The sequence below is a fragment of the Crinia signifera genome, chromosome 6 (genome assembly GCF_055691185.1).
Source record: "Crinia signifera chromosome 6, ASM5569118v1, whole genome shotgun sequence".
In the NCBI taxonomy this organism is placed as follows: domain Eukaryota; kingdom Metazoa; phylum Chordata; class Amphibia; order Anura; family Myobatrachidae; genus Crinia; species Crinia signifera.
The window spans coordinates 165,638,995-165,653,031 of NC_139222.1; the positions used below are offsets into that span (position 1 = coordinate 165,638,995).

The 14,037-nt window shown below is 44.9% G+C and overlaps 1 protein-coding gene across 1 annotated transcript in view; it reads right to left on the reverse strand.

The window, feature by feature from the left end:
- The window catches only part of LOC146007136 (protein-glutamine gamma-glutamyltransferase E-like), a 30,520-nt gene extending 17,064 nt beyond the window's left edge, over nt 1–13,456 (reverse strand). The window contains exon 1 of the mRNA XM_083145511.1: nt 13,329–13,456. The gene's annotated coding sequence lies outside the window, so the exon portion shown is untranslated. The remainder of the gene's footprint in view (nt 1–13,328) is intronic.
- Between the last annotated feature and the right edge of the window lie 581 nt (nt 13,457–14,037).

The window sequence follows — 14,037 nt, forward strand, 5'->3', positions numbered from 1 at the left end:
TACTTGAGTATATATGGTATGCCCTGGTAAATCTCTCCACATACAAGATTCAGATCACATGAAATGACACCTTTAATATTCAGTCAGTCTAAATTTATGCTATATTGGCATTAAGATGTATCGCTTTGTAGTTTGTACAGGAGACCACACATATAAAGGAAAATGTTTAACATAATATAGCTTTTCTTATACAGTGCAAATGGCTCCAATCAATATTAGAATTCACTGTAATAAATTTGAATTAGAACACAGGTACATATAGTTCCAGACATATTTTAGAGGGGAGCTTAAGCCCCATTCAGTCTATTTTGTCGTTTATTTTATTTGAACATGATCAAATCTAGCAAAGTAATTGTATAAATGTAATCACTAATGGGTTTTGGGATAGAAAAGGTACAGAAACAATGCTCCATCTGCTTCTGCTGTCCTTCCGTGTGCTATGGAACCAGTAAATGGAGGGCGAGAGAGCATCATGTTGTTCAGACTGATAAGGATAGTCACACTTATGATGCCAGAACATAGGCAGTTATTAAGGCTTGATCACACAGCTGCAAATTGGCAGGCCGGGCGATAATCGAACGGCTGCACATGCGTGCAGCTCCTATGCATGCGCTAGACCAGGGCTGGGCAACACCGGCCCTCCAGATGTTAGTGAACTACACATCCCAGGATGCTTTGCATTAGTTTTGCTATGTGGCCATGCTGAAACTGATGCAAGGCATGCTGGGGTGTGTAGTTCACTAACATCTGGAGGGCCAGTGTTGCCTAGCCCTGCGCTAGACCATCCTGCAATAACATGCTACTTTTTTTTATCGCTGTCAAGTTGATTGACATGAAGCCAGCATTTGGGGTGGTAACAGGACATTTCTGGGAGTGCCAGAGAACAGCAAGAAGGGGACTGCCCTAGGGTAGTCCGAGGGCGCTGTCAATGGGGTGTATGTCAAGTGAAAGCTGCTACTTTAAGGGACTGAGTAGGTCCCAGAAAAAGGAGAGTAAATGAAAGAAGAAGTAGCGCTTAACAATGAGGAATAATCAATGTAAAAAACATTTATTATGCAAGAACCATAAAAAATTGCCAGAGAACAGCAGGCATTCACAGGCGTTTGAAGGAAAGTTGTGTGATGTTAGCTCCAGCCTTGATTAGCCTGTTTCTATTGCACCCGCCAAGTAAGTTCTGGGCTGCGCACAGGTTGGACACATTAGAAAAGTCATTGGATGGTGAGCATCTTGGATTTGCTGCTAATTGCTGATCGGTGTAATTTTCGCAAACCAATTGCAAGCCTTACAAAGCAATTTGCAGGATTGCACAGGGGGAGATGTTACTCTGGCTGGGTAATTAAGTGATTGTTAGCACATTGAGCAAGTAAGATAAATATATTGCTGAACATATTCTCACAGAGGACAGTGTGTCCGTATTAGGCTTAACAAAGCAGGAGCAAATTGATGAGAAATAGTCAATAAAAGTACCAGTAAATGAAAAAAAAAATAAAGTGTTCCCTCCCACAAAGAGGCTTTTTGCTTCAGTCCTGCACACTTGCAGGAACCCTGTTTTTACAGAGGAAGAATGCAGCATTTCAGAACACAAGCATTAGCTGAGTGTCCATGGTACAGGTTGAGTATCCCTTATCTGAAATGCTCGGGACCACAAGCATCTCGGATAAGGGATTTTTCTGGTTTTTGGAATATATTTTTTAAACATACTTACCTTGTCCCCCCGATGTTCCCCTGGCATACCTGGCGGCCTTCAGGAGCTTCTTCATCGGTCCCAGGGGTGCATTGGGCATCCGCACAATGCACTCCTGGGACTGCTGAAGATGCTGAAGAAGTCCTGAAGGCCGCAGTGAACATCAGGGGACTTGGCAAGTATGAAAAAAGGGGCTGTGGGGAACCCCCCACCCCCAAAAACGAAATATTCTAAAAAAACACAGGTTTTGGAATTTTTCAGGTAAGAGATCTCCGTATACGGGAGACTCGACCTGTATTACATTTATGAAATGGATTGCCAAAATTTGATTCATGCTGATTTTATTTAAACTTTGATATTATTAAAACATTTTCTATAAAATAAACTTGGATGTACGTTTGTTTATGTAGAACCACAAAAATATTTGCAATTTAAACCATTGAATTATATGCAGTCATCCAATATATCTCCTGCTGTGTTCTCCCAGGTAAAAAACAGATGTTGAGCAACAAATACACTATAAAGTGGACATAAAGTGAAAGGTGATAACGCACCAGCCAGTCAATTCCTAACTGTCATTTTTCAAACATAGCTGTTTGGCTGGTGCCTTATCACTTTTATTTCCACTTTATCTCCACTTTATCTCTTCACAAGACTTAATACATCTGTCCCAATGATCCCTATAATAGGTACAGTTTCATTTTTTTTTTCCTATATGTTCTCAAATGGGAGAGCAAGCGTTTCCTCAAAATGATGGTCCAGCTACTGTAAGATAACTACCCATGATCTATTTAAGCAATTCCGAAATACCACTTTTGGGAGAGTCCCTCGCCCCCACCATCTAACTTGAGCTCAAGGTGGTGTTCCAAAAACAGATAATACATTTGCGAGTACCCACACTGCTTGCCCCTCAAACCTTCATTTTGATGACCATATTATCCACCACAATATTTTTCGAGCTTAATAATGCAAGATACATAAGAAATAAATAATGTTTTTGAAGATATGGTCCATGTGGTTACTCTTGGTTTTGGTGCTTTCTAGAAAATTGTGGATTATTATCTTTGTCATGTTATTAAATAACTTTTCTGTAAAGGGGTGTACACTTGGTGCAATGTACTTTCTATTCAATCACGATCGAATCGCACTGCGTCACTTTAGATTTATACTAAGATCTGTACCCAATAGCAGTGGTTCCCAAACTGTGTGCTGTGGCACCCTGGAATGCCGTGGGACGCTTAGCAGGGGTGCCTTAAATTGGTGGTCCAGGACCAATTCAAATTATTAATGGTCCCTGTAATAGACAAAATCATTGCTGGTGGCTGACAATTTTAAAATATGTATGCAAACAGAAGCAAATCTTGCCCCACATCATATAACTAAACCTAAGGATGACATATAAACACAATGTAATTCATTTTTGATTTTTTTCTAAAAAACTTTTGGCCTATGGGTGCCATGAATGAATTCTGATAATCTGGGGCACGTGATTTAAAAAAAAATTGTGAACCCTTGCTATATAGTCTTGCTTGCACAGTATATTTTTCTATTCTATTGGGCAGCTTATCGGGATTGAATTGAAATTAAATTAGCTTAGTTTCAGTTCGATTCGATTTTGCTTATTTAAGCAAAATCAAATAGTAAAATAGTTGAAATCGAATTATGTGTATGTCCTATACGAGTCTGGTCTTTAACTTTTTGTGTCATTTATTATCTATTAGTTCAAAATAAATCAATTAATAAAGAAACATTTGTAAAAAAATAAGGGACATATATTCTTGCTTGAAATTTGTGGCTACTGCTGAAAATATATTCTTGATGATAAACCCAAATCAGATAATAAATAACTTACATTACATAATACATACAATAAACAACAGCAGATCATTAAACATGAGCCATCCTCCTTTCTATCCCCCTATTTCTTAGCATTAGACATATGGAATGCGGAATCCTATTACTGGTTTAGTTTGTTTTTTACCTTTGTGTTTAAAATCGTTCCTGACAGAATCTTTCCAGCATTACCCTATGATTTAGCGAATGAGGCTGTTGGCTTTTTGGAATGGTGAAAGATAAAAGTAAAAGAAATCTCTGCTGCATCAAATCTCTGTCTCCGCTGGTGTGTTCATCTCAATCAGCAACAAATTAATAATAAATGTTAGTCAGTGCCGAGCATCTTTTGTGGTGTACAAAAACACACCCTGTTTAACTTGAAACTCTAGTATGTGACTCGGCCAAATGAAATCACCTTGATCATCATTTTAGTCTTTAATTCCATCGCTTTGTGGTTTTTTTTTTATGTGTCATGTGATCTTCCTAAAATTTACATTGTAAATAATCTTGGGCTTCTTATACAGTTGATTAATCAATCAAAACAGATCATCACGTTGTGAGTAAGCATCTCAGGCAGTGGTTACATAAATTTATACTGAACATATACTATGCATCACAAGTGACTAATATAAATAAGCAACTGTACTGAGAAAATGTTCATTAACTTGTTTTCAGGTACAGTTTATTACTAATAACACATTCAGACATGTGACCTGGCAACTACCCGGCATTTTGCAGTCTGACCCCCTTTATTTTTTTATTTATTAGAAGTTTCTTATATAGTGCACACATATTCTGCAGCGCTTTACAGAGAATATTTGAACATTCACTTCAGTGAAGCTTACAATCTATATTCCCTACCACATGTACACACACACACAGACATTCTAGGTTTAATTTGTGGAGAGCATTTTAACCTACCAGTATATATTTTGATTGTGGGAGGAACCCGGAGTACCCGGAGGAAACCCACACAAGTACGGGGAGAATATAAAAACTCCACACAGTTAGGGCCATGGTGGGAATCGGACACATGACCTCATTGCTGTGAGTAATGCTAACCATTACACCATCCATGCTGTGAAAGGACTCCCTTTCACACTGAGCAGCAAATTACCGGTTTAAAAATGTCAACCAGATAATTTGCTGAATAACACGGGTATTTCTTCAGTGTAAAAGGGTCAAACCAGGTCACAAATCCAGGTTAATCGCCACCCCTGATTAAGACCCGGGTTGACTGAACAAATTACCGGGTAGAATTGTTTCACCCGGTAAATTGATGTTCAGTGTGAAAGACGTATTAGTGACATTTGCAGAAGCAAATTAAATAAGTGGATAGGTCTACTCTTTGTTCTCATGGAAACAGATTTTTTATCTAGTAGTTTATTTTAAGAAATAGTAATCACAAAAAATATCATATGCACAAAATTTCCCACCATGGCCCTAACTGTGCGGAGTTTGTATATCCTCTCCGTGGGTTTCCTCCGGGTACTCCAGTTTCCTCCCACAATCCAAAAATGCACTGGTAATTGGCAGTGGCGTAGGGTGCAGCCAGGGCACTTGGAGAAAGGTCTCCTCCATCCCACCAGTGCCCCCCTCTCCCGACTGCCCTCCCGCACACCACCATACACACCCCAACCCCCCCCTCCACCGCTCTCACCGTCAGCCCCCTCCTGGCACACAACTGCTAACTACAGTATCTGCTGCTCAGTCACTGCGGGCAACAAATGAATTAAATGCGACAGCCAGGCTGCCTGTATGGCGACACAGCACATCACAGCACCGTAGCTCCCCAGGGAGCCGTGGCGCACAGTTTGGGAACCACTGGGGTGCCATTAGGAGGTTCCTGTGCACCCCTGGCACCCCCGTGCGCACGCCTATGTGAGCTTAATAGACAGGTGGGTGGCCGTGGCGGGCGATGTACGGAGAGAGCATGCAGTGAGTCATCGCTGCTCACTCCGTACATTGGCCGCCACGGCCGCCCGCCTGTCTACTCAGCTCACATAGGCTGGCACGCACAGGACAGAGCAGGGGGCGCCCTGCAAACCGTTGCTCTGTCCCCGGCATCCCTAGAAAGCCTAGGGAGAGACACACAGCGCTGGTAACCGCCAGATCCCATGCGCTGGCGGGTGCCGGCGAAGAGGCGAGCATGCAGGCGCTGGCGGAGAGGCGCTCATCTGTCTGAGATGCACGAGCGTCTCAGATGCTTGTGCATCTCAGTAACTTTTGCGGCAGGGTACGGCAACCCTGCCTGTGTCTGCTTCAGGGAGACGGACAGGGTTAGGGGTTCGGTAGCGCGTGCGTCTCCTGCACAAAGGGGTGGTGAGGTGCGTAAGTGCTTGTTATACACAACTAAGGACGCATTTGCCCTTGCTCCATGTTACATACTGGCAAATGCCTCCATTTGAAACCCCCAGTATAGACGTGTGCCCGAAGTGTGGCTACGCTCGCCACACTTCGGGCACACGTCTTTACTGGGGGTTTCAAATGGAGTGTTTTCTGCGTCCCCTCGTGGGGCTCACTGCGCTTGTCAAGCTTCGGGCTCGGTGGCTTGCTGCGTTCGCCACACTTTATAAAATCAACTCCACGCGTGGATAGTGGGGGTATGAACAGTTCGGGAGGACACGTACCGTGTCCCCATACGGGGCTCGCTACGCTCGCCATGCTTCGGGCACACATGGATAGTGGGGTTGTTTCAGGAACACATTCACACCTGTCATGTCAGGGTAGTTAAAATGGTCAATGGTTCCCACAGAATGTAATACGCTCTGACTGACTACACTATCTACAAAAGCTCCGGCTAGCCGCGAACAGGCGGGAACACGACGCTGATACTGACAGGGACGCCTGACTGACTACGCTAACTACGTACGCTCGATACTGACAGGGATGCTGACTACGTTGACTATGCTGGCCGCGGGAACACTATGCTGATTCTGACAGGGACGCTACGCTGACTACGTAACTGCCGCCATGAAACTACACAAGTACCAAATGTTGGCTTCTAGATAAATAGCTCTAAATAGAATTAACTATTTAATACTGTACCAGGGTTGAAAGGGTTATTATACGGCTTTTCCAGACAAGTTTAGGAGGGGAGGAGGATGGAGATTGCTATGAATGGATCAGAATTTACCTCTTTGAAAATAACACATTCATTAGTATAAAGCTGCAAATACTATTGGGAGGTACGGTTACATAATGGGGCCAAGCTTAACATTTTGGGGCTAGGTATATTGTCCCAGACCACAGTTTCTGTTGAGAATAAGTGGGAGCTGTGGTCTGAAATTAGCCTAAGGCAGGAAATACACATGATAGACTATTCTTTAATAGCCCACCACTTACTCATGTGGAAAGTGATGCTAACATATGACTGTAAGGAAATAGGAGTGTGACATATAAGCCACAAAGTCTTTTTAAGCTTTTACTAATTGTACTGAGACATTATGAGGCTGATGCAAAGTTGAATGCAAGTCAGAAGTAGATACTTGCACAATGGGCCTGATTCAGAGATGAGCAGTAACTAAACACAATGCTGATGTTTTATCAGTTGAGCTATAATTACATGATAATGTAATTCACTAAATTACTCTGGATACTCATACTGTGCATGTGGTTCCTCTGAATGTAGGCACAGAGGCACTGTTGCATATGGAGGTGTTGGCATCAGAGATGACAAGGCAAAGCAATGGCTATTCCTGGTCGGTAGGCTGGAGTGAGCACAAGGAAAGGTCATCTCGTGGGTGTGTAATATCAACGTCACAGGTGTGTCACTGTAAGCGGCCTGCGTTCCCACATGCAGAGACTCTTCTAAGGAGGCCATGTACACATGGAGACACTGTATCTGCCATCTCCATCTGGCAATGCTGGGTGCCATGTGGTGATTATGGGCTGTCTGGAACCACCAACAGGGTTACAGCATGCAGGGTCACAGAGAATAGCCTTCTCCTGGCTTGTACATTCCGGCACATGTATCTGTACTGGACAAACTCTGCAGACGAGTGCAGATATACCAGCTTCCACCTCTGGCTGAGGACATTGTGTGCATGGATTTAAATGATTACATTCACTAGTGTGCAGAGTTTGTAAGACTGATCTTATCTCTAAACTTGGTTTCATACCAGTTATCATGATCATTACACACTTATACCACCCACTAATTCTCTATAGTCCACAATGCTGATGACATGGCCTCACTGAAAACTGCCTACATGGGAATGCCAATGCCAGGTCACAACCTTCAGTTGCCATTGGAGATGTGTTCGGTTTGGATATGACTTTGTGTTACCCATACTTGGTATGATTCCAGTGCAAGCGTAGATTCAAAACATGTAAGGTACAGACCTCAGATGGATGTATATTCAATTCTGCGCCAAACCCTTCTATGTTATCACTTATATCAAGCTGACAGCCTACTACAATTATGAGCCGAGCTCATTATGCCCCATTTAGAAACCAAATCCTACTCCAGTGGAATAATAAAAAAATATATAATCAACTAAACCATACCATTAGGTGCTCCATCTCACCTGAATATGAGGGGCCAAGCTTCATGCTCACTACAATCTGTTAGTATTTTGCAATTACAGTACTCATACTGTACTTAGATTTAGATGCAAACAGAGTTTTGAGTTGACCACTGTCAGCAGTTAGAACAGTTGTTTGTTATCGGCAGTGATTTATACTGTAGGCAGGGCCGGCTTTACCATTAGGCAGTTTTAGGCAGCTGCCTAAGGCACCAGGATCTGGGAGGTATGACCAAGTCTGCCTATCACAAAATTAAGGAGGTCTATGAGGAAGACATCCTTGTTGTACATAATGCATGTGGCAGCTGTGGATCCTCCAAGACGCCAACACTTGAAGGGCTGGTAAGTGCATATTGGTGACAAGGAGGGGTCGGGAGGGAAGGAATGGTTTCTAGGTTGAAGTTTTGCCTAGGGTGTCGAGAAGCCTTACACCGGCCCTGATTGTAGGTGTTTTAGCTCTGAGGCTCCAAGGATGCAGTGCTGATAGCCAAAAGAAGATGTCTGCCACCTTTACACACTCTCATTGAGGAGGAAACTGTACCAAAGATTGCCCATTCTGTAAACGGATTCTGGTTCACCAGTGAAGATTCAGCATATTGTTTCACTTGTAGCCAAAATCTTTGGACTATTGGGCAGGACCAAAAGCTTTGGTAAAGATCTGCATATGGTTCCCCATAGTGAAGAGCGACCCACAAGGAAGCTTCTATGTGGTGATAAATAAGCTCTGTGAAAAATGTTTAAAAACATTTATGTATATATCATTACTTTTAATTAGATCTCTGAGTTTTCAGCTGTTGAACACCCTGGGTGACATTCTATGGACTGCGATTTTCGTTTTTTGGCGTTAATTAGACCACAAAATGGCGATATCGCATTTTTCCATTAAATCGCCAATTTAATGGGATGCGCTAAGGGACTGAAATCGCATCTTATGTGCGTTAAGGTATGCTGAGTAAAAGTGCGAGATTAATTAGCATTTTTATCGCATCCAGATGTTTTCGTACAGAAAAGTGTACAAATCGCTTATTTAATGCAATGCGCATTTGCACATCGCACTTTTAGGTGCCTAATTATCGCACTTATTTCAGACCAGGGTCTGTTTGGCGAATTAGCCAGAACCCTGCACAGATCGCAATGTTCTGTGCAGGGTTCTGGTGTAAAAAATAAAACAAAGGGTTAAAATAAAAAAAAAACGAGCACGGGGTCCCCCGCCCGAGCATAACCAGCCCCGGGCTCACTGAGCCGGTGCTGGTGACGTAAAATCAGGGTCCCCGACAAATAGGGGTCCCCTTGATTTCATGAAACCAGCACCAGGCTCAAGGTCCGGCGCTGGTTCCCAAAATACGGGGGACAAAATGACTAGGGGTTCCCCGTATTTTAAGAACCAGCACCGGACACAACCAACCAGCAGGGTAATGCCACAGCCAGGGGGAAACTTATTATATAAGCTCCCACGGCCAAAGCATTAACCCCCTGGCTGGTCAGCATGGGCAGGGGTCCTGGGGAAGTGGGGACCCCCCCAAATGAAGGGGTCCCCCCCCTCCAGGACTTACCAGCCCATGCTGATAGTCCGGGGCGGTCCCCGATGCCCCTGGGCGGTGGGCATCGGGCTGATGGCTTGTGTAAAAAAAAGAATAAAAACTATTGTTTTGTACTGGCGAACTATGCGTCCCAGCAAGCCTACCCCGCATGCTGGGACTTGGAGAACCACAAGTCCCAGCATGCGGGGCATTAAAGGGCCCGCTGGCACTTGTAGTTCTGCAGTACAAAAAATAGTTAACAAAAACACACTGACACACTGTAAAATAAAAGTTTAATACACACAAAACACACACACACTGATACTTACCTACCTTGAGCCCGTAGGTCGGTCCCTGGATCCTGGGTCCGGGCTCCGGGGCTCCAGGGCAGAAGAGTCCGGTTCCGGGGCCTTGGTCCTGGTTCCGGGGCTGGTCCTGGGGTTCCGGGGCTCCTGGGCTGCAGAATCCGTGGTCCGGGATCTGAGGTAGTCCCCAGGGGTACCTAAGGAAGGAAATCCAACTCACCTGGTCCCCGGCGACGACCTCGCCATCCTCTCCGGTGACAGCGCTGCTCCCATCTGGTACCCGGCTCGCAGGACTTTGACAGGCGCAGAGATGTTTCCTCCTCTGCGTCTCGACACAGAATGATTTCTGGCCAATCAGGAGCCGACTTTCTCGGCTCCTGATTGGCCAGAAATCATTCTGTGTCGAGACGCCGAGGAGGAAACATCTCTGCGCCTGTCAAAGTCCTGCGAGCCGGGTACCAGATGGGAGCAGCGCTGTCACCGGAGAGGATGGCGAGGTCGTCGCCGGGGACCAGGTGAGTTGGATTTCCTTCCTTAGGTACCCCTGGGGACTACCTCGGATCCCGGACCCCGGATTCTGCAGCCCAGGAGCCCCGGAACCCCAGGACCAGCCCCGGAACCGGACTCTTCTGCCCTGGAGCCCCGGAGCCCGGACCCAGGATCCAGGGACCGACCTACGGGCTCAAGGTAGGTAAGTATCAGTGTGTGTGTGTTTTGTGTGTATTAAACTTTTATTTTACAGTGTGTCAGTGTGTTTTTGTTAACTATTTTTTGTACTGCAGAACTACAAGTGCCAGCGGGCCCTTTAATGCCCCGCATGCTGGGACTTGTGGTTCTCCAAGTCCCAGCATGCGGGGTAGGCTTGCTGGGACGCATAGTTCGCCAGTACAAAACAATAGTTTTTATTCTTTTTTTTACACAAGCCATCAGCCCGATGCCCACCGCCCAGGGGCATCGGGGACAGCCCCGGACTATCAGCATGGGCTGGTAAGTCCTGGAGGGGGGGGGACCCCTTGATTTGGGGGGGGGGGGTCCCCACTTCTCCAGGACCCCTGCCCATGCTGACCAGCCAGGGGGTTAATGCTTTGGCCGCGGGAGCTTATATAATAAGTTTCCCCCGGCTGTGGCATTACCCTGCTGGCTGGTTGTGTCCGGTGCTGGTTCTTAAAATACGGGGGACCCCTAGTCATTTTGTCCCCCGTATTTTGGGAACCAGCGCCGGACCTTGAGCCTGATGCTGGTTTCATGAAATCAAGGGGACCCCTATTTGTCGGGGACCCTGATTTTATGTCACCAGCACCGGCTCAGTGAGCCCGGGGCTGGTTATGCTCGGGCGGGGGACCCCGCGCTCGTTTTTTTTTTTATTAGTTTGCGCTGTCCTGCAAACGTGCGATTTTCAGACATGAAAATCGCACATTTTCAGGACTAAAGACAGCGCACCACTTCGCCGCAAATCGCCCCTCTTCGCACTTTTCAGCCTCCAATGCGCATCACATTAAATATGCGAATTTTTACTGAAAAGTGCGATTTGAAAAAGGGCAATTTGCGGCGATGTGGTGCGCGAAAAAAACATGCGCATTTAGCGCAAAGCATAGAATGTCACCCCCTATTTCAGTTATGCCAATTACTGCTTTGCGTTCTTGTAAGTTCCTTTCCTGTGTTTTGATTTGCAGATAATGTTTCTATTATTCATCCTAAGTCACAATTCACAGTTTCTAACATTTAGGACACTCATCTTATTTAGTGACATGGGGCCAAATGTAATAGGGTGTGAGAATTAGAATGTGAGAGATTTTGGGAAAGTTTTCCTATTTTTTTTAAAGCGGTAATCATTTACACTGCAAGGATTGGAGGGTGGTTATCTATGCACCGATTATATTGTGCGGAGCTAGCGGTATAGGGCCCAAGTGTTGGCGCACCGTGGTGTGCTACAAAACTGTGGTCACATACCCGTTCACTGCAGAACCTGTAAAAAGCAGGTCCAGACCAGCAGGACGCCGCGGTCAGACCATATGTGTTGGACATCCCCACCACACACCCAATAACCAACCGGACTGTAGTTTATCTCACTCTCTATCCCCCCACCAGTACCCTTGGACAATTGCAATAAGTGACCGCATCACTGATCAGTTAAGATCTCTCACTTGTTATGATCATCAATTATATTTTATGCTAATTGGATCCAATTGAATTGCACCCAATCAAAATTGTACAACTGAATTGTACCCTCTGCATTGTATCATTTATGCATGATTGTGTATTGTTCATTAAGTAAACATTGTACCCAATTTAATTGTACCCAATCAAATGGATTCAGTACTGAATCCCGGCGGTCGGGATCCCGGCGTTCAGAATCCCGACGCCGGAATCCCGACAGCCAAAATCCCGACAAGGGGGGGACGTGGATCGCCCCCCCTTGCGGGCTCGCTGCGCTCGCCACGCAGCGGGCCCGGTGCCTCGCTACGCTCGGCACACTAATTTATTCTCCCTCCAGGGGTGTCGTGGACACCCACGGAGGGAGAATGTGTCGGGATTTCGGCGGTCGGGATTCCGGCGTCGGGATTCTGAATGCCGGGATCCCGACCGCCGGGATTTAAACTGCATCCTAATCAAATTGTACATCTACATTGCATCATTTATGCACGATTGTGTATTGTTTTATTAAATAGACATTGTTTACCCATTACACCGCATTGTTGATCGTTATTTACACACAAGCACAAAGGAGCCGAGCACAGCAATATCCTATTCTTTGTTCATTTACACTGCAAAACCAGGTTGATCTTGCCATGTAATTGATTGCCACTGTTAATGGGAAAATTCGGCCAAAATCTCTCACTTTATGATTCTCACACATTTGGACAATGGAGCGGGCATCCCCAGACAATTCTATTGTGTGTTTATTTACTGTAGATTGTGATATGTTTCTGTCCTTGTAACTCAGCATTTCTTCATAAGCAATGGCATTTCCATGGCTTGAGCAAAAGTTGTGCCACATGCGATGTTCCCAAACATAGCAAATAGCCTACCTAGTGCTGTGCTGTATCTGGAATGATTTTGTTACTTCACTGAAGTGTCATTATAATAACAGTACCGTAAATGCAACGGGCTAAGACGAGTATGCTGATGACACGTCTTTCACATGTGCAGTGCAAGCAGACACATGTCTCTCAACTGCAAACACATCAACAATGGTCACATCAGTAGGGTACTTACAAACCTACGAAGCACAACCATACCGTATTGTAGTTATATCAATATTATTTTGTTTTTCTAGGTTTCCTTCTAAGGAATGTCACCTTGCTAGGGTTGTGCATATTGATTGCATTGTGCAGCATTACACAGGGCAGGGCCTGCTTTGTCTGTTTCATCAGATATACTAGTTCTATAACTTACTGAATGCCCTTTAATGTGTTAAATATTACATCAGGCAATGTTATGTGATAAGTCCAGCACTCACCTAGCTGTCTTCATGCAGTATGTCTACCACCCGTTGAATCAGAGTGATGATTATTTACTGATTCTGGTTATGAATGCTGCTGTTGTACTCTGGGGAAACGCCTTTTGAAGCTTCACCAGAAGCAGCTGATATAAAAAAATAAAAAAACAACAAAAATAAAATGTGACTCACATCCCTTGTTCTAGCATGCTAACAATTAGCACAATAGATTTAACTTTTTAGAAGCCCCTAAGACATCCCTTGGCTAAGCACTGCATAGGAATAGTTAATGCACATCAGACGTTACAGTTTACTCCTAAGGGCAAGGCCTGCACATATTGACAATAGTTTCTTTTTTTTTTAAATACGTGGTGGAATGTTTTTTTTTTAATGTGTGAACTAATGGGCCCTACACACATAGTGATGTGTGTAGGGTTACCTAGCTATGCTAGGTCGGGCAGTGCTGCACCATTGTTGCTCAGCACACAGGGCTGACAGAGCGAGCTGTCAGATCTGTGTGCTGAGCGAGCAGACAGCGCCAATGTGCTTCGGTGAGAGAACACTGGCGACCAGCGAGTTTGATGGACACTGCCTATCAATCTCAGCCAGCAACAGTGATGCACAGGAACGCAAATTGCTGACGCTACATCCCCACACACCCCGATGTTGGGACATTTTCTAAGTGACTTTGCCAAACTAAGGAAAGTCGCTTAGAAAATGCCTTAATATC